Source organism: Apis florea, unplaced genomic scaffold, assembly GCF_048593485.1.
Source record: "Apis florea isolate Af1SG1 unplaced genomic scaffold, ASM4859348v1 contig_3036_pilon, whole genome shotgun sequence".
Classification (NCBI taxonomy): Eukaryota; Metazoa; Arthropoda; class Insecta; order Hymenoptera; family Apidae; genus Apis; species Apis florea.
In genome coordinates this window covers 373,184-397,849 of record NW_028256694.1, presented here as the reverse complement: position 1 = coordinate 397,849, position 24,666 = coordinate 373,184, and the positions used below count along the sequence as shown (strand labels likewise).

The 24,666-nt window shown below is 31.9% G+C and overlaps 1 protein-coding gene across 8 annotated transcripts in view; it reads left to right on the top strand.

Annotated features, from left to right (window-relative positions):
* Nucleotides 1-24,666, top strand: part of LOC100863221 (octopamine receptor beta-2R) — an 84,825-nt gene that overhangs the window by 20,349 nt on the left and 39,810 nt on the right. For 6 of the 8 annotated variants that reach the window (XM_086908060.1, XM_086908063.1, XM_086908064.1 and 3 more), the window contains exon 2: nucleotides 2,866-2,927. The exons of 1 other annotated variant lie outside the window; for it this stretch is intronic. The gene's annotated coding sequence lies outside the window, so the exon portion shown is untranslated. Of the gene's footprint in view, nucleotides 1-2,865; nucleotides 2,928-13,676; nucleotides 13,870-24,666 lie in introns of those variants that run through there. One more of the 8 variants, XM_086908059.1, reaches the window with a different exon arrangement.

Here is a 24,666-nt window from a genome sequence, read left to right as displayed (position 1 = left end):
CAAGAAACCAGATTGTCTCGAGAAATTTCATTGTTAAAATTCAATAAGATCGCAATTACAATTTAAAAAAAATTAATCGATGATTTGTAACGTGTTTTATATAAATATTACACTATAAAAATTCAGAATAAAATAAATATGATCAAAATATGATTAAATATAACGAAGTGTATGATTTTTAAATCGCCTCAAAAAATTAACGTATAATATTAATTGTTGTTTCAGTATGGTTTGACGATATAAATTAATCATCGATTAAATTTTTTATTTTAATTATGACAAATGCCAACATCTTGCACTTATTTTTTCCAAACTGACCCGAATATTTAGAGATCGAATTTATTTTCAAAATATGATCAGCAGTGATTTTCACACGCGGCCGTTGCCAAAATCGCATTAAAATCGGGCTGCAGAATTTGCAGACACATTCGTGTCATTAAAATGATGCATGGCTGACGTCCAAAAACCTAGTTCTTTTTGATATCGACTTAAAATACCTGATACGTCCAATTTTTATTGCGTTTATCATTGAACAAAATCAAACGTACAAATTTCCTTTATCCACGAATAAGATTATAAAGGGTGGTGATACGTTCTCAGCTTTATTTTTTTTCTTTTCTTTTTTCTCCCCCAAATCTAATGATTCAATTTTACGCTAACACGTGCCAAATTAATTTGGCGTGACGAGTAAATAAAACGTTAAGTTTTAGGTAGGGTGATACAAGGTGATTCAAAAATATCTGTCAATACTTCATCTATACAGAAGTTAGATCTATATATTAAAATAAATCAAAAATATCCATCATAGAATAATTTCTTATTCTTACGAAAAAGTTCGACTAACAAATTACATTATAAAATAAAAAGTAACCAAGATATGTCGATCGATCAAATCAGCAAACAACTAATGATTTGTAACGTTTATAAGAAGACTATAAAAATTAAAAGCGATAGAATGAAAGCAATTAAATAGAATGTAATTATTTTACTATTAATTGATCATTTGATTTTCAAAATATTTTTCTTTTTTGCTATAAAAAAAAAAAAAAAAAAAAGAAAGAAATCGTTTTGAATTAAAAGCAAATAATAAATATTCATCAATAAATATTCAGTGATATTTTAGCTTGTTATTATTGCTTTCGGTTAAATCGATCTATTCAAAGTCATATAAAATGCAATTTATAGTGAAAAATTTATTTACTAAATTGGAAATTTATTTATTCGATTTTATTAAAATAACAAGATATTTGTGGATGATCAGAGCTTCGAATATTACATCGAATATCATCTAAATGAAAAATCTTCCTGGAATCAAGTCGATCAAGATGATTCAAAACGGTGATTTTTGTAGGAAATGGAAACTAGAGAAATATTTATTCAAAGGACTAAAAGAGACGACATTAAATAATGCAGAGATCGAATAGATAAAAACGATGGAAAAGCTTGAATTTTTCCTTCGTATCCAATAAAAAAAAATTAATGTTTTAAGTATTAAAATTTTCGATAAAACGTTTACTTCCTTCCATCGCTTTATCCTTCGAAAGACGATGAAAATATTTATTCTATATACGAAATGCAAATTTTTTAATGTATTCTTTCAAGTTCTACGCAAGCCAATCAACTCGTTTACAGTCTGTGAAAAAAACTTTTTGCAACTGACTTTGTTTATTTATTTAAAATGAATTACTTGCTGACAGACAGATTGAAAATTAAACAATTATCCACTTTTATTAAAGTGTCTATTAATATCATAACAAAAACATGCACGTCTCTATTCTATATCGATGTATCATATTATTTATTTTTTCGATTGAGAAGAAGAGAGAGAGAGAAAAAAAAAGATAACGTGTAAAGTTTTCGAGAAAATTGATTTTCGTTCACTGCACAACTTTTTAACTTTTTTCCAAATACAATGGAAACTCAATTACCCGTGCTTCCATTGTCCTAACACCCTACGATTTTATCTCCGCAATACAAACTATCATATGGCTATGTTCTTAACGATATGGCCTCTTTTCAAACAAAAGTAAGTCCTCGAATTTGATTATATAGTTCAGGAATGTGAGGATGAGATTAGGAATATAAATTCGATATGATTGTAAATGTTTTCTAATCTCTATCCTGCTTATTTATTCAACGTGATCAGCGTGAACAGCTGGTCTAATCACCATGACAAATTTCTTTCATCGATCTTTATTAATTTATTAATAAAATATCTCGTAATGATTCGTACAGACAATGCCATTATTAACGATTACGGTAATTCTATAATGAATCCTATCAATTCCGCTCGAATAATCATTCGACTTCAAATCTGCAACAATTTCCAGCAACGTTTACATATTTCACCCTTCTTTTTTCATTAATTCTATCCTGTTTATATTCAATCCAGCTTTTTCATTTCTTTTCTATAACAAAAAAAAAAAAAAAAAAAAAAGAAAAAAAGAAATAAGAAATATGTGACGATATATTTTTCTCGTGTTCGAATGTTAAGAGAGGAAATGCGGCAATGACAAAAGGTGTACCCATGGAGAAACGCGTAATAGATTCCGGTAATTAATTTGAACATTGTGCGTCAGGCACGGGGAATACCAGACAAGCAATTAACAATGGCACAGTGTCGGCTCGTTCATGATTGAAGAGCGATTCTCGTACGAGGGGATTTTATTCGAATACACGTGGTTTCAAACGAGAGAGGAGGGAGGGAGAAGAGAAAAGAATTTGAATTAGATTTTTCTTCCCCTTTGCGATCCTGTTATATAATAGGTGTTTTCGTTTAAACTTAGTTGAAAGAAGACATGTTTGATTAGAATTTTGAAAAAAGAAATTTTCTCACAAAATATTTCTATTTCGTGTGTTTTTCAGGTTCTCCTTGGATAAACGATTGTTGGAGCGGTCTCGTGGATTATGAACATTCTACGCTATTAGTAAGTTTAATCGATTTAATCAACGAAAAGTTTAATCAATAAAATGGAATATGCTTATTCCTTTCTTGCTTTGTATCTACGCGATACGAGAATTGCCAGAAAACTAACGAAAATAAATATATATATATATATACAAAAGATAGTATTCGAACGAAATATTTGGATCTTTCCTCGAGCGAATATATTATTGTAGAAATAATATAACGTAATTTTTATGACTCATTGAAATGAGAAAGAGCAACTTGGCTATATTTTTAAAAAACCGAAATTTTTAGAAACAATTCGATCGATTGCAACGCGTTTGTTTGCATACATGAATTATATAATAAAAAAAACAATATAAAACTTATTTCATACAATTGGAATTTATCTATCGGATTAATTTCCTTTTAATAGCCACGCGATAGATTTAAAATAGAAAACCTTTATCGTGTACATATGGTGCACGTAACAGAATGAATATAATGAAAAAAAATAATAAAACCGTTAATAACTAATAGAGCACAATTTTAAAATATTTTAAAATCGAACGAATATTCGCGTTACCTTTAGAAAGTTACAAAATGATAAAAAAAAAAAAAAAAAAAAAGTCAGAAGAGAAAGAACAATCGGTTAAAAGAAAATGTTAAAAGAATATATTGCGAATTTGAAGTATAATTTATCCAACGAGTCAAGTGACTAATGCACGCGTTAAAATTCCAATAAAAATGTATCATTGAAAAGTTCATCCTATTCAAACAATAATCGAGTTTTTCATCTCTCGAGAATAATTGAATATAACGGAGTCGTCGAAACAAAGCAAACATATCGAACGAACAATGGAAACACGGGAAACTGATAGGAAACAATGCACGTGCACAGTGGCCGACATATACACCCGCGATTATGCGATTTAATATCAACGTACCACCCAACGTTTAGTCGTTTTATCAGCCACTGTGATGAATAACGTTCGAGAATTATCAGAAACATGTTTTCGTTAAGAAGTAACAGAGAATTAATATTTTCTACTGTTCGTTGTTGCGGGCAAAATATTATTAAATAATATCGTGCACCGGTATACATGCAACGTTGCGTGATTTAACGGAAATATAGAATATTAGTATACTTTGGAAATTTGTTCGGAGCATGATGTTATTGAATTCTGGTAAATAACTATTCTGCGGTATTTCGCTTTTACGAACGGGATAACGATGAATGATTACTTTATTCCTTATTATTCGTAATTAATTCCGAATTACTGGAGAAGAATCAATATAAATTTTTGAAATTCATTTTCTCGATTCTCGTACAATTTTCATCCATTCCATACTATTTTTATTTACGGACGATCATATTGATCATAAACATGACCAAGTTGGTCAGTCATTCATATCGTCGTATATTTTAATTTTAATTTTAATTTTTGATTACTGAGCTCGTTAGAAAACGCCAAACTCGGAATCTCGACATTTGAAGTAATGATAAGTAAAGAATTTTCAAATTTAGATAAGATGTTCTTTCAAGAAGCTAAAGCAAAGGAATAACATCGAAATTCTATACATATATCTCTAAGCTTCTTCCCAGAGATTTTCCATTTTAAAATTTCCATACTGCGCGCGATTTTCAATCTCCTGCATTTCAATCTTAAGATTCCAATCTCTTTCAAGTTTCAATTTTCAAATAAAAAAAGCGTCCAACTTCCCATTAAAAATTCCGATTTCCTATTTTCTTGTCCTCGTAAAATTTCCAATCATTTCCAACTGCGCATCGTTCAATCCTGAAGGAAAATGGAAACGCGACACTCAAAATTCTTTTCTTCCAATTTCGTTTGAAATCGTTTCACATCATCTCGATTCAAGTGCCGGTATTTTAGATAGATTAGTATTTATATTTCTTTCGAACGAATCGAGCAATCATTATAATAAAAGCGGTTTAGCGAAGTTAGCGATTGCGATCTTTAAATTTCGCCATTAATTCAGCCATTTCATCGACGGTGGACGGTGAATCCGTTTTGATCCTGCATCGAGATCGTTGTTTGTTTGATCGGCGCACGCCGATGAATAATAGGTAAAAACTTGATTATCGAACGATTATCTAACAAAATAAATTCTTGACACGCGGTTTCCAAACACGCATCCCGTAGTTGTAAGGTCTTTTTCACGCGAACGTTTTATCATATTTATATATAGAAATTCGATCGTATAGAATCTTTCGAAGAATCAATTCTAAGCCGAGACAAACATCGATCAAGACTTAATCGGTGATTCCTAATTTCAAGAAACTTTTTCCTTTGCGAAAACTTTCGCTTCGTTAACGAGAAAGAATCATGGAACAACAGTAGACAACACATATCGTCAATCGAATCTGGTTCGAGGCATATTGATTTCGCTATTTGTTCAAATTTGGTGACTCGCTAGTGACACATAGCCATCGCTACTTCTGAAACGACGAGTCCACGGACGCGATCGGTCGATCGTTTTTTTCTTAATAATTCATTAGCAAACGAAAATTTTTGCAAAGAAAAAAAATTTATCCTTAAATCAATCCCTTTGGCGAAGAATTATTTATTGTATATTATCAGTTAAGTGTTTTGTCGATACTCAAATCGATATTCACGATTATATACGATGCTAGTTTTATATCGTGGTGTGAAAGAGGTTTAACGCGCTGTTACCTATCGATAGAGAAAACTTTGAATCGAATGGTTTATTTGTTTTCTCCTCGATTGCGAGTGTTTGGTAAATCTTGGGCGAATGTGTTGCGAATCGGTCGAGGTTTAAATACAGATCTTTAAGTTCGTAGCTTGCTTTCCTTTTTGTCGAATAATTCTGTTTTACGATCGATTTCTCGAAATCTGTCGAATACGTTATCGTTATCAATTTTTATATCTCAACTGAAAGGGAAGAGGAATTCGTTCGAACGAAGGAAAGCTCGTTAGAGTACATCATACGTATCTCGTCGGTTTTTTTTATATTTTGATTGCTAAATATATTGATCATGTTTGATTTTCTTTTTGATTAAGTAAATATATTGGAAGGTTGGTATCCAAATTTATCCGATTTACAAATATATGAATATTTATGTTTCATAGAAAATAGATAGCATTATTTACTACTTCACTGCGGTAAATTATTCCTCCCGAAATAGGTTGCAGATTGAAATTTTCCAGATATAATAAGCGCGTACATATTATATAATGCCGCGATTCTAAATGATTCCTAAAGGAATTAAAAAATTTTAATTTTCTATTATATCGTTTTAATATAGAATAAGTTTAGAACAGTGTTGTTTAAAACAATGTTAATGTAATGGAAATTATCATAATCGTATCATAATCGATTTTATTTATAAAAAATTCAATATACAGTTGACGAAATTATTATTCATAAAATTTGAGAAAAGAAATTCTCTCTGACGAAACAGTGATTATCCTAAAATATATAACGCAAAATCAATTTTGTGTTTAACAAGAGAACTTGTTACAAATTGCTTTAATCAAGAAAGCTTAATGGACCAGACAGAAATTACCAGTTGATACAGCTTCGTTACGAGCCAATATCGATGGACTTTGTTGTGTCTCCTTTGAACAATCGCAGAGATTTTGATCCTTCGAATTGAATTTTCCTCGAATATTTGCAGAAATCGACAGAATTCTCGCGATTATGTCCCTTCGTATATTTCTTTGTCGGTTTATTGTTGCATCTTCTGAACTGCATGACTTACGTACTTTTTATCAATCTAATTCAAAGCTGGCTCGACAATTTTTTTCACGCAACTAAAATCGTCATGAATTTGAAGATCGAAGCCTTTTCTTCGCAATAATCCTCTTAGAAGTTGGCGAACGACTTTTTCTCGCCGTATTATTCCACATTGAATAAGACGCGTCGCATCCTAAATACCTTGCTGATACACATACATTGAACTAAATTCCAACGTCGAGGATATATTTCTCGTTCAAAGAGGAATAAAACAGGAGAAAAAAGAATCTTATATCGAGTTTCAAGGGGAACCGTTGTAAAAAGATAGGTTTTTCATCTTTAAACTCATCATGATTTTTGCTCGATTATTTAGGAATTCTATTGCAATTTGAAGAACAAATTTCAGAATAACTTTAAGATATCGATAATCTACGACCTAAGAGGAATTATATAATTTGAAAGAAAGAAAAGAGAGTAAAAGTAATAAATCGAACATCCTTAGAAGTTCAAAGAAAATAAATAAATAAAATAACGCGTAAAGAAGAAATTCTATAACGCAAAATACCTGGTGAAATTCTTAGGCGGATAGAAAGCGGGCAACGTTTGATCGAGACGCGATGGCAAACATGGAAATTTCTTGAGGGATCGAGGAGCCAGGATGGCTGGGGAAATTCGAGAGAATTGGAGGGAATCACAACAGGTGTTCAAGAGTCGAAACGATCGTTGTTAATGCCTTTGAGATCGGGGAAGCGCGTTTCACACGCAAATGCAATGCTTTCGATGAACGAATCGGATGTAAACAAATTCAGCGCCACTGAATTATTCGCGTTTTATCTTACGTCATCGATTTTTCTCCTCCTTTTCTCTATTGAGTCTGTACATCGAACATCATCGCGTATCATTAGTCGATCTGACGACGAGATCCTTTCGATTTCTTATCGAAATACAGATTATCGTCGAAGGATAATTTAAAATATGTTGAATCGTGTAAATTTTCCAAACGAAAGATTACAAAATATAGAAATGATTGTTCGCTTCTCCTGTTCGTTGATTTATTAGGGAAAAATTGGTATCGGTCGTGGAGGACGATAGGATACGAATGAAAATAGAGACAAACCGGACGTCACGTGGAGAAATAGCTTCCTTTAGAGGTGGACGTGGCGCGTTCTCGCCACTTCCTCGACTTTCCTTCCCGCGATGAAATTCTCCCGGTATTAAATTTTTTTCCTCTTCTTCAAGGACACATATTTCACCAACAAGACGGCAATAATAAGGCTGGGAATTCCACAGCCGTTATGGACGAACGTTTTCATTGATTGGCGTCGTTGTTTCGCCCTGAGCACAAGTACGACTGATGAGACAAAAAAATATGGACATTCCAGTGGGGAATAATAAGAATAAATTGAATGTGTATTTAATTAAGCCAATTTTCCTCGTTTTTTTTTTTTTTTTAATATAGCGACGATTTTATTTTAAAACTAGGAAAGTTTTATATGTCAATGAAAGTAATTGTTAAATATAATTGATTTCAATATAATTGTCGCGATACAAATGTCTGAGATTTACCGATTCTTGTGAATTATGTTTCTATATATCTTTAATTTCTAACTGATAAAATTTCACGATTTTCTTCAGTTATCGGGGCAATTATGATTCTATGTTGTTCGAGAAAACGAGCTGCAGTAATAATTGAATATCATTTAGCGAGCTCAAGGTTTTACTGCTATAATATTAGTGGGATTTATTGTTGGAACGTTGACAATGTGTCATAGGATAGCGTTAAAGCCATTAGGTTAAAAATAAGTCCGATTAATGGATCTAATGCTTCAAGAATATAGTATCGAATGCGTGAATTGAGGAAAATTCGAAATAACTTGAATCGAATAATACTAGAATATTTCTACTTTCGAGACAGATATTTCTTAGATACTGAAATTAATTTTTTTTTATTATTATTAATTATATAACTTCAATATATTCTCGTATAACAAGGTTAATGTTAACAATTGCTCGTTCGAACAATTGTTATTTGAAATATGAATTTTCTTCTATTTCAATGAAATTAATTACGTACTACCAGTGAACACTACTTCTTCGATCCTCCACCGGATCAAAGATTTTGTTGTAACTATCAAAGGTCAAGGCAGCACTCTTATCGTATTCTTATAGCACAGATATTGTTACTTATTCACGTCAACTATGGCTATTTACGGACATTCTCACGACTAATAATAGTGTTCAAATATTCACAAATCACTGGTTCAATGTATGGATTCGAAGAAGATACGTTATTTAATATGGAAAAATAATACTCAACAAAGAATGAGAAGAACAATTTCAAGGAATTATAGATCGAAATTGTTGATAACATCACGTAAATATGGAAAAATTTTTAAAAAAAGATTCGATGAGACGAAGAATCAGTTTCCATGATTAAAGTCTCGAATCTAGAGATACATCACGGATTGCAATTTTCGTTGAATTTTCTTCGGAGCACGATTATTCATACCGTTCGAAAGTCTTTCAATCTTCTCGAAACAACACCTCGAAATTACACTTTTAGATCAGGGCTCGAGCATTTGTCTACGTTAGGTCGATTCGTCTATATTCGAAATCGATATTCAGAGTAATTCGGGTCGAACACCGATTGTTTCATCTGCAAATTGATTTCTAGCGTTCGACTGCTTCTCGACAAATCGTTCCAAGATTCGACATCGTATTATTATTTTATAAAATCCTATATTTTCCCATTAATTCACGCATTTCTTCCGAACGATGATGAATTTTTTTTACGAAATTAGCGACAAAATTTTCGAGACAATTAAGGAAACGAAGAAATAAGATTTAATAATAATAATAATAATAATAATAACGATAGTATAAAAAATATAATTTGAAAAGGATACGAAACAAATAAACAGGATATTCCATTACGAAAAAAAAAAAAAAAAAAAATTACAACGAACGAATGCTAACGAATAATAGCGAACTTTTCTCATTAAATCAAAATATTATGACGGATGAATATGCTACAACATAAAAACATAAAAAAAAAAAAAAAAAAAATACGAAATTTAAATATAACAAATTGGATTTTTTATGTTCTTGGTTTTTTATTTTCTTGCTGAATTTATTCTATTTTATATGAAAGCATTATATGCGGTAGTAACATATATATATATATATATATATAATATATTTCATTGTAAGAATAATTTTTAAAAGTTAAATATGGAAATCATTTCGATTTTATTTCCAACGAGCAACATAATCGATTCACGAGTTTCATTTTAATCGGTAATTCTGTTCAAAGAATCCAACAAATGTCAAATCAAAACGATTCTTTTCTATTTTGAACCTAAATGAAAACATAAAATAGAATAAACTAAAAATAAAATTTTAATCTCAAAAGTAGGAACGAAATCACAGTTCGTATCGCAGATTTGACATAAAATTTTTCTTTGACAAGAAATGTAATGCAGAAAGATAGAAATCTAAAGATGTCCAAATAAAATTAACTTGGTGAAAGTTGGGGTGAAAGAGGAGAGTAAATATGCTTGAAAATGAGTCGATAAGAATACGACAGCAATGATCATAAGTTTCACCCTTCTCGATGCCTTAATAAAAATCCTCGATATATCGTAATTCTTCTTACCACAAGCAAAAAGGAAAAAGAAAAGAAAGAATAAAGGAAGAAAAAAATCAGGTTGGAGAGTGGTGCAAAAATTCACGAATAATTACCATTATCTTTCGCACTCGAGAGAATAACCACGCGACAATATAAAGAACGACAAGTCGTTTAGAATACTCGAAAAATGCAATAATAATAAAATATTATGCCTTCGAGGAAGAGAATCTCGTAAAGAATCACGTTTACGTTTTTTTCACAGGGAAAAAGAGAACGAATCGTGATTCTTATCGCGATTTATGCTCGAAACTTTGCAATTTAACGATTTTTCGAAAACAAAAGGGAAAGGGAAAATTTCATGGGAATAAAGTTGCTATAACTCAAAGATTTGAATTGTCAGAATCGCCAAAGATAAGAATAATATTCGATGGATTCTATATCCGATAAATTTGAATAATTTGAAAATTTCTATGGATATAATATTTTCGGCGAACCGTCGAAGATCACCTTACGATTCATTTTATAAAATGATATATTCGACGAAACGAACGTTTAAAAAAAATATACATATAATTGCCAGATAATATGTCCAATGATCTAATAAACAATTGTTCGAACGATAAATCTGTATGTTAATCGTCGGCCTGTAGATAAAAATTAAAAGATTGTCTTCTATTTTCGATCGTTATTGCCTATAACGATATAAATTACAACGGAAGAGATTCGTAATATTCAATTTCTTTTAAATCGCAACGAATAATCGAACACGTAAACTGAATTTTTTTCACGAATTTCCACCATGGTCACGAGAGTAAGAATGTACGAGAAGCTTTTTAATTTCTCAAAGTAGATTGGTAGTTACAACACAGACAATGGAGAACTATCTATCGAGTAATCCAATCTCTCTCTGTTACTTCATCATTGTACGTCTGAGTGCCATCTCGCGTTGCAGGATCATTGTCACAGGCTGCTTTACAGCGCATGAAATCGAACACAAGGTTTCTAAGTTGGTCGACCTCATTGTCGTGGCCAATCACTGGATTGAACTCGATGTTCGCTTTGATAAAATGGCTAAAATCCAATGGAATCTTAGCGATTCCAAACCAATTATTATAATAATCGTTATTATAATAATAAAAATCTCACGAAGAAAACGCTGTTCGACCGAGGATCAAATTTTCATATAGATTAAAAATATATATATATATATAAAACAAAAATTACGAAAATACAAATCAAAAACTAACTATAATAAATTAATGATGGACACGATAATTAATACTTGGACAAAATTATTGAAATATATATATATATATATTCGTTTATTTGCAGGATCTTGTTTCATCACGATTTTTACTCGTCAAACGTTGTTTATTTGCTAAAAATTAATTAGCCACCGAATTATAGTCGTGGACTTTTTCGAGAAATATAAAAGATGAAAACAAGAAAAAAAAAAAAACTTTTCCATACACAGATTTTGCTTTTGTACGTGATCGTCGATATGCGGGATTATTTTGGATTTCGTTGCATTTTTCGTTTTTATTTTTTGTACCGAGTATCAGCATCCAGTGTTGGGAAACCTTTTCGATTTTTGGCATCACATTTGACGAACATGTTAATGAAAATATGCGTGCACGTGGAACGATGTCGAAACAATTTTCGATGGGTGTTTGCTAAAATAAAAGTTGGAAAGGAATCCATGTGAAACCGGTGAAAATGTTTGAACGTCATGCATAGAAAAGAATACTCGAGATTTTAATGAAAGTTTGCACGTATGTAGAGTGCAAACGATAGATTGTACATCTATTTTTCTCGTTAAAAATTTTCTCATTTTCCACATTTTCTTATAATAAATTTTTCCGTCAAAAATAACACATTTTTTATTCTTAAAGGGAAACTTTATTCTTTATATTTTTCTGTGCTTTCTTGTTCATGTACGATTAATTAGTAAATAATATCGGTACGTTTATTCGGGCAAAGCTTCTCTCGTTTAATTAAAAACAGTACCGAATCTTTAATACATGGACAGAAGAACACAGATAGAATACACAAGTAATTTTTTTTAAATTACTGGCATTGTTATTTAATTGGTTCGATTCAGAGTCGTGCGTAATTATTGGAAATTTGTTAGAACTCTGCAAATGCAAGATCCTTATGATTGCTTAATTCGTAATTGTTTTTTTAAGAGACAGATGTTTGAAATACGGTTAAATTTTTTCTTGATACTTTTATTCAATTTTGTTATGCAAATTTCGTAAATTTTTTACCATTAACAAAGGAACAAAAGGAACAAAATTATCGATCCGGTCTTATCTACTGATAAAACGTTTTCTTTTTAAATTATATATACATTTTTATTGACAGACAGATCGTTAACGATGCTTATGAATTTTATTATAATACAATCTTTTTTTTTTTTTTTTTTTTTTTGAAAATCGAGAATAACTGAAAAAAATAAAAGATAATGTTAAATTGATTTTAAATCGAGAGATTCTTCTGCAAATTCTTTTAATTAGAATTAATTAATTGTTTGTTACATTTACGATATTAATCGAAATCTGTATATATAAATTAAATTTTATAGAAAAATGTGACTAATAAAGGAGAAATAATTAAAAAGGAAGAGGAAAAAAATATTATTAAAATATATTCGAAAGAATCGAAGCTTCTGCAATTACTCAAACAGAAAACAACAACGTAATTTATAATTATAAGCTGTTGACAGCTCATAATTCTTTCAGATTATCTTATTATTCATTATGCAAAAATAATATTTTCGAAATATTAGTTTCGTTTGTTCGTTAACTATCGAAGTGAAATCGACTCGTATACGAAATATCGATATTTATAAAATTACGAATTCACATCCGTGTATATAAATTTTGTAAATATATATATTAAGCGAATATAAAATAGAAATAGAATATAAAGTAACATCGATGTTTGCGTTTGAAAGATCGTGACACGCAGATTAATTATACTTGCATGATTTTTTTCTATTCGATAGACAATAGTTAATTGTGATTCGATCAAGTCGTGATTTATTACGTCGCAAATATTCCACTTTGTCATCACTTCTCGCGATTGTAATTTCATTAAAAATCTTAGATAATAACAGATAAAATATAAAAATAACAAATCAACCAGGAAATTATTATAAGAAAAAAGGAGAGAGAAAAAAAAAACATCTATATTTTCATATCTATCCGTCAAAACATTTTACGAGCATTGAAAATATTCCAATCACATTAATACAATCTAAATTAATAATTCGTTTCAGAAGAATCAAAAAATCAAAAAGACAGAAAACATGCAAAGACTCCTTTCATCAAACATTCAAGAACAAAAGAAAAAAGAAGAAGGGGGGGGGGGAAAGGGGGGAAGATAGATCCAGAAAGAAGCAAGTAAATTCAAGCAACAAAGAAATCCGACTACTGCTACTTTCGCCGTACCATAAAGAAGTTACAACGACAGCCAAGATGACGCAAAAAAAAAAAAAGAAAAGAAAAGAAGAAAAATAAAAAATAAAAAGGAAGAAGATTTTGAAGAAAGGCTTGGAAAAATATAAAATTGTTGGAAAATAGAGAACAAGCATCGAGCGACTCGTCTCGAGAAGAATTTTCAGAGAGAGAGAGTGAGAGAAACTCGTTTTTCTTCCCGTTAAAACGTGTCCGCGGTCTATTTAATGAGTGCCGGCAGCGTAATATTACCGCTGATGGTTAAGGAAATGGATTCAGCGCGGAAACCTTGAGACGTTGCAATGACGAGCAACGTCGTCGCCGGTTATGCAACAAGACAAAAAGAATCTCGATAAACCTCATGCGCCATCTATTCCACCGCAACTCGTCTCGTTTCGATTTCTCACCGACCATCGTTCAAATCTTTCGACAAAAGTGTTATCGCTGTTTTCTTGTTTCTTCTTCTTTTTTTTTGTTGTTCGTTGCTTTTTCATTATTTATAATCGCATCAATCACTTTGGTCGGGAATTATTCAAGTCAAGGATGAGAAGTATTACGGACAGTTTGAAATAAACGAAAAGGAATGACAATTGGAAAACTGAGCGTTTATCGAATTAACGAGTAAATTAAGTTCAAATGTAAATGTATTGAAAAGTTGTTAATTGAATATTAAAGTTCAGAATTTTGACTCGAAATGAAATATGAGAAAATTGCTGACAATGATTCTTTGTATTTTCGCACGAATATTTTGGGAACCAAAGTGTATCCTTACTAGTCTTTGTACTTTACACCGAAATGTGAAATATGCAAATATAATTTTCCAATTATAGAGTTCATCGATTATACAGATTTTTATTATTAAAATTTATTATTAAAATTCTGTGTATCGATATAGGTATTATCATCGCGTTATAATTACATCCTCTGTGAAATCGAACGCCCTCCGACATTGGCCTTTATCGTCGTTTATTAAACTAAATACAAAGCATTTCCTTCCGTTGATTCGTGTTCGTTCAAGCATTCCATCTTTTTTTTCTCTCTCTCGTTTAATGCATTCCATAGGGGTTAGCAAGCAAGAGCGAACCAAGGAATTTATTGCTTCTGGCTATTGATTCTCAATTCCTATTTGATCTCTCGAAAGAAAATTAAATGTTGCAAAAGTCGAATAAGCGATACTTCGAAATTACTTATTGGTAATTTATAGATCCTATTGATGCTCTTGCGCCTCTCTTATTTTCACCAACACGTGCTTATCTTCAATACGACCAAATATCTTTGATCAATTTCCTGGTATTAATTTTTTAGCATTTTTCATTTAGCAAAAATTTTAACGCATCATTTATATTAGTTCAAAATTTTGCAATTCAGACGAATATCCACGTTTTCTTCCTGATCGAGTTTTCTTCATAATAATTAACATATTAATTGTAAAGAGATAGAGAATATAATTAATTTAAAAATCTATTTTTTTAAACTAATCAGTCCCTTGTAAGCGCATTTAAAACAGGTCAATATTTCGAATTAAAAATGCCTGGTAACTAACAGATACCTGTTGATTTATCGATCGTTCCTCTCGAGGGAGAATTTTCCGTCTCGGAAAATGGAATCCAGGACGAGACATACGCTACGATTAAACAAAGATAAGGCGCAATAAGAGTTCGAAAGATCGATCCAACTATGGTGAAATATTATTCGCGTTATAACAACGTTCCCGAACTTTGCCAACTTTTCCACCGGTGCGAACTCGTATCGATCTCTATACACCTCTCTCAACTTATTACTTTCCACCAGATTTTACAATTCCCACCCCTTGTATTCGAGTTGATATTGTTCTTAGCCTACGCAACTTACAAACCGGTTAACAAGTTTAATCCGAGGTAAGACGGTGGAGAAAATTTCGACAAGAATTTTCGTTTCGAATCCGTTTCATTAGGAAACGTTTCCATCTTATTTCCCGTTTAATTTGTAGAATGGTAATTTATGCTTAATTGATTCCCCCTGTAAAAAATAATTTAAAATAAAAGTACGATATATTTATTTCCAAAAATTCAGTAGACGTGAATTCGATGTGTAACGATGTTCACGTATTATACACAAGATTAAATAATACATTTGATTAGTTTTAAACAAAAAATTGATCATATATTATGTTATTTGTAATTACGTCGCAGAATGATTTATCAAATATATATTTAGAATTAATTTAGATTAATATTTCAGTGATCAATGAATATGACAAGAGTATATATTTACACAACTGAGAAATATTTTATTTAAAACAAATAATTATGAAATATTATTAATTATAAATTCAAAAGTGATCTCTCAAATTTTGCATTCAATTGCAACTTCTCCAATCATCTACTAAAAATGTGTGCACCCACGAATGAAGTATGAATGAAAAGAAAAATCCACTCTTCCCAGAAAAAAGTGAAACAAGCTTAAAGAAACATTTGAGTAATATATTTATCTGCTGGCCCAATAGTGTATGTTTTAAAACTTTAAATAAACATATTTCTTTCGAAAAATTTCATTTTCCAAGAAAATAGAAATTTCAGCAGTGGTTAATATATACGAATAACATATTTTTGAATAAAATAATTCCTATATATTCTATCGCATTTGGAAACAAATAATAGACAAAAGATTTATAAATATATCCTCGATGGGATCATCAAACATTGTGAAAATGATTACACAGAATAGAACATCCGCGTGTATTCATTAAAAACGTACAATACAATTTCAAGATAGCTGCTTTCTTCTCCAAGAAATCAGCGTCCAAATACAAATTGCCATCCATTTCTTTTCCAATTTTAGCAAGCACCACTTGTCGAAAAATACGCGAAGGTGCACGTAACGAGCGTGCGTGTCCTAAGTGGCGTTGTTCGTTGAAAAATTTCATCTCGAACGCGAGATATCCAACGCGTATAAATCTCGATCGGCTCGGTATAAATTTGTCGATGCATGAAAAAAAGAAGAGAAAAAAAAAAATCCGGGCACAGTCGAAAATCATTGGTTGGACAGTGAGAATGTATAGGAGAACGAGGCGTGCACGGCCTTATGCATCGCGCGCATTAGATCGATCGCGGCCCTACACAGGAAACTGCATTGCAGCTGGCGAATGTGCGGGCGGATTCGAAATTTCCAATTTCCAATCGTGATTCTCGTCGTTTAATTGTTGGCCGCCGCGTTGCAACCGAATAGACGGGCAAGAATTTTTATTTGTCCCCCCCTTCCTTTTCATTTTTCCTCTAAAATTTGTCTCGCTTTTTGTGAAAAAAAGGGGGATACCTCGTAGCGGTTAATGGACTCTATGCATTTCGGATAGAAACATTTTCCATTTTTAAGAGAAAAGTTTTTGATTAATTATTGGGAAAATATAACGAAAAAATCCTCGTCATTTATATAATAAATATAATAGAGTATGGAATATAGAAGTGGAGGTATAGAAACGAAAAATAAGTATTTCCAATATTATGAAAAATATAGATACAAAAAATTTTTGCTGTCGAGAAATTTCATTGCATTCGACTTCATTAAAAACATTTACAAAAGAAATTCGCTACTTTATTAAAAATTATACGCGATAAAGGAAAACTTCGGATACCGTCAAAGGGAACGGAATTCACAAAGAACAAGGAAATTACGAACATTATTAAAAACGTATATGCAAAGAGAGAAAGACAGGAGATGGTGAGAAATCTTCACGAAGAGGGAAAAATCACGGAGAGGAAATTTGAACGTCTTCGAAAAGAAGAATAAGTTTGTTGAGAATATTCGAAAATGGAGAGAGGAAGAAAAGTAGAAGAGGAAAAAAAAATAATTTCGTTCAACTTCTCGAAGAAATGTTTCCGGAAACGATTCGGAAGAAAGAATCGATGTTCCATTAAACTCGATAAAATTTTTGTCTTCCGCGATCGATTTCGAGTGAATAAAATATGCCTCTCTTATCTTTTCTTTCTTCAACGCGAAACACCACTCGGAAAAATTACCCCTTTTCGCTGACTCACCAAACTTTTGCAATTCCGTTCCTCTGGAACGAAACGGATTAATCCGACTTAACGAACTTCGTTATTGGCTCGAGTTCATTATTCCATACGAAAATATGGGAGAAGAGCGTAAACTTGCGCCTCTTATGATCAGTATTCGGGAGAAACTAATGAAACTTGGGACTTGAAACTTATAATTCCAGGATATTAATGTATTCGTGGAACATTTTCGAAAGATTCGAAAGTTGATAAAATACGATAAAATATCGATCGAGGCTCGTTTATTAAATTATAACTAGTTTAAATTTGCGCTAGAAGCGAGATGATGATGAAATAAGGCGACGCGGCGTCTAGCGAAAATTCCAATTTGGTTTCGTTTCGTTAGCGAAGTTTTATCGAGATCGAAATTAAAAATAAAATTTTCGACAATAATGATGACGATAACGTTACGAACACGATCTTCTGTTATAACAAGTTGTTCCCCTTGTGATTTTCAGAAGTTTGTAAGAAAGATTAGAAATATTATCTCTCTTTTTCTTAGGAAATTAACATCCACTGTTCGAGTAATCATCAACCGAGTAATCTAAGGAATTAACCGCTTACCAAATTGTTCTTTTTTTCTTGAGACATTTTTCGAAAGAAAAAAAGAGAATAGTCCTTGAACGAATGCGTGTCAATTGAATCGGGAGGAACTCTATTGTTTGTTGGGGAAAATTGATTGTTTAAAACGTAGCGTAGCTCCACGGCGGAAGGAAACTTGCACGATTGTTTATCGCGGACATTCGTTTGATGACGAGTGAACAATAGTCGAAAAGTTTTATCGTTTCGAGTTTATAAGTTTTCCAATCGGTAAAACGTTTCGACGACGAAACAACTGCGTTAGAAAACAGCCACGCGAAAAATATACCGATTTCAGAATTCGATCGATTTGCAAGTTGTTGTTGTTGTTGCTTTTAGCATCAAGTGGAATAATATATCTAAAATTTTCAAACTGGAATGTTTGAAGAAGGTTTTTATATTATATTTTCGTATTAATTAATTTCCGAAAAGCTTCAGCTTTCTTTAAAATCTTCGTAAAAATCTTATACTTTTACAGGCAATCTTGAACTTTTCAATTTTTCAAATCCTTTGTCCTTTGCAAGCTTTCGAACTTTTTAACTTCTTCAAGTTTCCAAACTTTCAACTGTCTTCTTTTGTTTTCTTTTTTTTTCAACCTTCAATTTGGCGAATTTTCAAAATGTCGAGCTTTCAAGCCGCTATTATTATAGAAACGAAACTAATTCCATCTCTAAAGTTTTCAAATGGGCAAATTCACTTGTATCCGCCATTTGAACGAACGTAATACCGAATACTCTGTTGCGAAGAAAGTACAACGATTCGGTTAGCGAGCTAAGAATTGGCATGTTGTTTCAAAGCTTTTTCAGCCTCGTGTCCACGGATATGGCTGATCGAAGGTCAGTGTCGCAATCGCACGTTGCCGCAAGCTGCATTATTTACGGAAACTCTGGGACATTCTAAAACCGAGTGTCGTGCTAGCCTTCAATTACGAAATTGCCGATTGCATCGGCCGAGAAAATAGACAGTAGCCGCCTCTTCCACGAATTTTCATGTCTACTCCACTTTCGAATCCGATTCGCTTATTACACACGCCTTGACCAACTCTGTAACTCTTTTATTTATCATTTATTATTTTATAAATATCTTTTCAAATTATTTTCCTTGTTAAAAATATATTACATTTTACACTACGAAAGTAAAATTATATACACGGTTGAAATCATTTAACTCGAAATGTATGTTTTTCAGTATGATCGTAATTTAAATGGATTGATTTAAATAGATCATCCTGTGTATATAATAGAAATCGAAACTAGGCAAAGAGTCAAATTGTTGCAAAAATCAGTTCCAAGATAGCTAATGATCTTCCATTTAAAAGAATGAAATCGATCTATCTGCATCTCTTTTAACATTTGTAAAAAAAAAAAAGAAATTATTAACATTTCGTTTAATTTTTATATACAATTATTTACGAATCTAACAACAATGTTTTTTCACATTATGTAACGAACACAAAATATATTATACAGTTTCTCAAGTCGTTGACGTAATAACTTTTTTATTCTTCCAAGTCTAATCGTTAAAAAAAAAAAAAATCAACAAATACGTTTTTTCACGTTCATAAATTTTCCACGTGATCAGTCCTAAGGTAATCGTTTAAAATTCAATAAGCTGATTCACGTTTACTCCACACGTTTATCAACTGTAATGACTAATTCAATACGTATCATTTTCACAACAACAATTACTATTATTCCAACAACAGATTAAAATAAAATATTGCGATCACAAATATATCTTCAACTTATCGTTCTCCCCGTAATTAGAATCGTAATCAAATATCACGATCAACTGTGAAATCTTTCTTCTATAAATATATTTTTTTTTTTGCATAAATTTTCCCATAAAGAATAAGATTAAACCTATTATTAATCGAAAATCTTTTTGCGGTAATTACTTATTTTTTTTCCCCCTTGTTCATCATCGTTCAAAAATAAAAATCTAAGATTCTCATCGTAATTCCAGGTAGAACGCGTTCTACCTATATATACGCGGCATGATTAAGTATCTTGGCGAGCAAGACTTTGTTAACCAGTGAACGAAGAATTAATCGAAGTCTAATTAAGCGTTTATTCCCAGCTCATTTAACGCGAAACCATAATGGTGACTTTTTCTCGGCTACCGGTCGCCGAATCGCCGCCACTTTCTGCTTTCGTGATCGTTAATTTTGGTCTCGGAAGGATTTAATTGGCGGCCACCAGAGTGTGTTGCGACACGAACTGGCGCAAATTGAATGATTCGCGCAAAGACTTTTTCGTTCCATTCTTCGAGTCGATGTTTCTTCATTGGTTCGTCGTCGTGTTTAGAACTTTTTCTTCTTTTTTGCTTTAATCTTTAAGATTACGTAGGATTATATTACAATAAAAAATATTACGCAAAGAATTTACAAGAGGCGAGTTAATAATTTCTCCAAATGGGAAATATCGAAAATTAAATTGAAAAATTCTTCTTTAATTAATAAATATCCTTGTATTTAATTTTCTTTGATTTCTCATCACGGGTTGAAAGTATTTTATTAATTCGTATTGAATATAACAAATTCGTTGAATATTTTTTATCATCCTTATATAAATCCGAATATATTATCCAGGTGACATTTATGCCCAGGAAATATTTTACAGTTGGAATATTGTAATCCTTAAATCATGTTTGAATATTCGCAATAAATAAGGGTATTATTCCGTGGAAATTGGAGACTTTTGAAACGCGTTGAAAGCTTTCGACAACATTTTCATCGTGGATATTACGTATCGATAATATTTAAATTATAGCGTGAATTAACGTGATTGTCTACATTACAATAGAGCTGATAATGCGAATAGAAAAAAAAAAATCATAATTCCAATCATGAAAATAAGCAACTTCCCGAGTTTTCGCATTACTTATTTAAAAAAAATTATGATTTAATTCTAATTATTTTTCCGCTCGCTGAATGCTTCTCGTTGCTTCTTCTTCTCAGAGAAATCGCTGATTTATGGATAGATAAATAACCGCATGACGCGCGCTATTAATTAACCAGCCATTTAACGAAGGTAAGTGTGTCATCGCCAAGAGATCGGATGGTTCATTGTCACGGTTCAAGGTCGATCGTCTATTAAATAGGAATCACGTTCTCTCTCTCACCATCCTCTTCCTTTATTTTCCACTCATCGATCATATCTCGATCATTGTTTTTTTATCCTTCCTCGCTTGTAAAAAAATCAGTCGATGAGATTTGCAATTAATCATCATCTTATTACATTCCATTTTAATTTTATTCTCGATTTCAATCTCTAAATCTTTTCCAGTTTTAATCTTCAATTTTTTCTACACGTTTATATTACTCCTAGTTAACAACTCTCGGTGTATTTTCGACGTTTGATCGCCGCAATATCATTATTTCGTCTTACTCTTAACTTACTTAACCTTCCAAATCCTATAATCCCTTCTAACTTTCTAAATCCATCCTTTCCAAGCTTCCTGCCAGCTCATCCTCCTAATTTCTCACCGTAACCACTTTCTCGTTTCGCTCGACAACGTTCGCCATAAATCAACTGATCAACAATTCAGAAAGAAATTTTGCAATTGACGTTTACTTGTATGCTGCTTGCCATTTCGCGAGAATTCCAATTTCATTATTAGCGATTATCAATTTAAATAATTCCTTTCTTCGTTTTAATTAAATATTAAATACAAGCTCGAAAGTTCTTTTCGTCGTAAATCTCGTTTAAAAAATTCCATGGCAATTGAAATTCGTTCGACGTTGTTCAACTTCACATCTAAATTCACATCAAATATTTTCCTTGTCCTTCACTTCATTTCCACGATTCTCAAACTTTTCTCTCCATATATAAATTTCAATCTTAACAGCAACTAACATATTTTCTTTTCTCTTTCCATCTCGAGATTCGAGAATGACTCGAATATATCTATTTCGTTGAACGTCGTTAATTTCAACTCGGTTAATTCTCATCCCTTGCTTTTTAAATAAAGTAAAATATCCGATTAATTTCTTTCTGACCAATTTTTACATACAGAATCATCTATCATTATCCATTCCAAATATTATATTCACAACTCTACTTTTATTTCCACAGATTTAAGTATTTCCCTCTCGTATCCTTACGTTCAAATTCAATGACGATTCACGTGTTTTTCTCGCTTCAAGTTCGCAAAAGTTGAGGAATAAAGTCCGTGTTTCACAAGGGGTATTTCCGGCACAGAGTGGCACACTTCCTCTTGAAAATATCGTGGACAGACTCCATCGAGTTCCACCGACCAAGAATAATATCGGTGCACGAGTGTCCATGACAAACTTCATATCTGCCGGATGCAAGTTAGTTAAACGTGTAACTCGAACAGCGGAAAAAGGTCGAAATATTAGTCACGAGAAGTCTATCTAGACGTAGGTTATGGACAAATATTTTCTCTCGCAATAACGTTCAATTTATCGAATTTTTTTTTTTTTTTTTTTTTTTAGAGCGATACTTCGAACTGGAACACTTTTTCGAGAAACGTTCACAAGAGTCTTTCGTAGTACGTGTTGCGCAAGTTCAAATAATAAGTTCTTCTTATCAAAATGCTAGTTTATCGTCATTTAAACACCGTGAATATATGGATTTTTTCCCTTTCTTTATTATATCATTTCAAGAGAATGAAATGATTTCTTTAAATCATCGCTGTTTTCCTTTCCGTTTTTTAAAAACAGAATTTCGTACCATGATGTTTTGTATAAATAATACACACTTGTTTTATAAGCAGTTTATCCATCTCTATGTACACGATATTCCATCCAAAATCTCAATTTTTCTTAAATTTTCTTATAACGTATTCTATTGGTTGAAGCTAGTGATGAATTTATAAAATCTGATTTCCCTCCTCTTGCATATTCTTCCTTTTCTTTTGCAAGCGATTCATTTTAATATCTCTACATACTCTGCAAGATTTAGATCAGGCTCATATCCATGTATAATATTTGCAACAAATTTGTCTGAAAGTGCATTTTGCAAGAAACGTGCACTCTGCAGATCTTTGCGCATTATACATTAATTAAATTTCAGTTTTAACGCAGTTTTAGCACGTAAACGATATTCATCCCCCCTCGTCATCGATACAATGCTTCTCTTTCTGTTACAAGTTTGCTTTATTACATGATTATTAAATGGATACGTAAGCGTAAACTAATATTGCAGTTGCGTTACAACTTCACTATTACAACAGAGTTTAATGTTATGCACAACTGACGGTTTGCCAATATGAACATAATCGAAAACTTTAAAACAATACTTATCCAATGATTGGGGGAGCGATTTCCCCAACTATTATCCACTTTTCACGAACAATTTCCCGATAAAAGTTCGTTAAAAATTGTATCGCGACATTTCCATCCATGATTTAATGCGCTTGTTAAAATCCGTCAGTAGGGAAAAGTTGAATGGGTGTCGAGAGGGTTGGTAAATGTTTTAAACAGTATTTGTACAATATCCAAGCATCGTGAAACTTTTCGTTCATGTTTCGTCGTGTTGATGAACGTTGCACGATGTTTCAGCTTTTCAAGGTTATGAATTTTTAGCCATTTTCACGCATTTTGGCTCATAAGAGGGGAAAGAAATATGAAATTCAATTATATGTTCTTACAATAGATATAGCAGAGAGAAGCAAACGTTTTTGTATAATCTCTTTGCGAGAAAATTCATGTCAAAATTTTGGTTTTACAAAGGGCTTCGAATTTTTCAAATCAGGTCAATCCCCTAGAATTTCAGCATTTCACGTTTTAGATACAATTTGAATAGAATGCATATATTTTCTTTTCACCGGAATATCAATTTATATTAATGCTAAAATTTTCAATGTTCTTTTTCGTCTTCGATGCCATGAATTACAGCCATGCATATATTAAATCTCGTAGACACATAATTCTTCCTCATTGATAATAAATCAATCAATTTGATTAATCTCTTCCATAAATCTTCTTCGTCTTCTCGTTGAATCTTCCATCGTTGATAAATTTTAACACGTTTCTTTACCGAGATACGCACGAAATTTCGCATTCTCGTAACGAGAAAAGTATTCCGCTCGTACGTTTTAACAGTAATTGCTCGTATTGTAATTCAAAGCAAATTTTTTTTTTCCCGCTTGCAATGGACTCTGCGTTTCCAACGATGAAAAAAGAAAAAAAAAGAAGAGAGGGGAGAAAAGCAACAAAGAGAAACAAGCTCAGTTTATATAGCAAAGTTTGTGACGGTGGAGGGAAGGTGGAGTTTAAAAAAGGCGAAAAAGAGGCAAAGTGAAATAAAATGTGAAATAATTCCGCCTTATCGCCGGCTATTAACCGTGGGAACCGCGTTTTGGACAAAGTCGAAACGGTATCGCGGTGGATCCCTT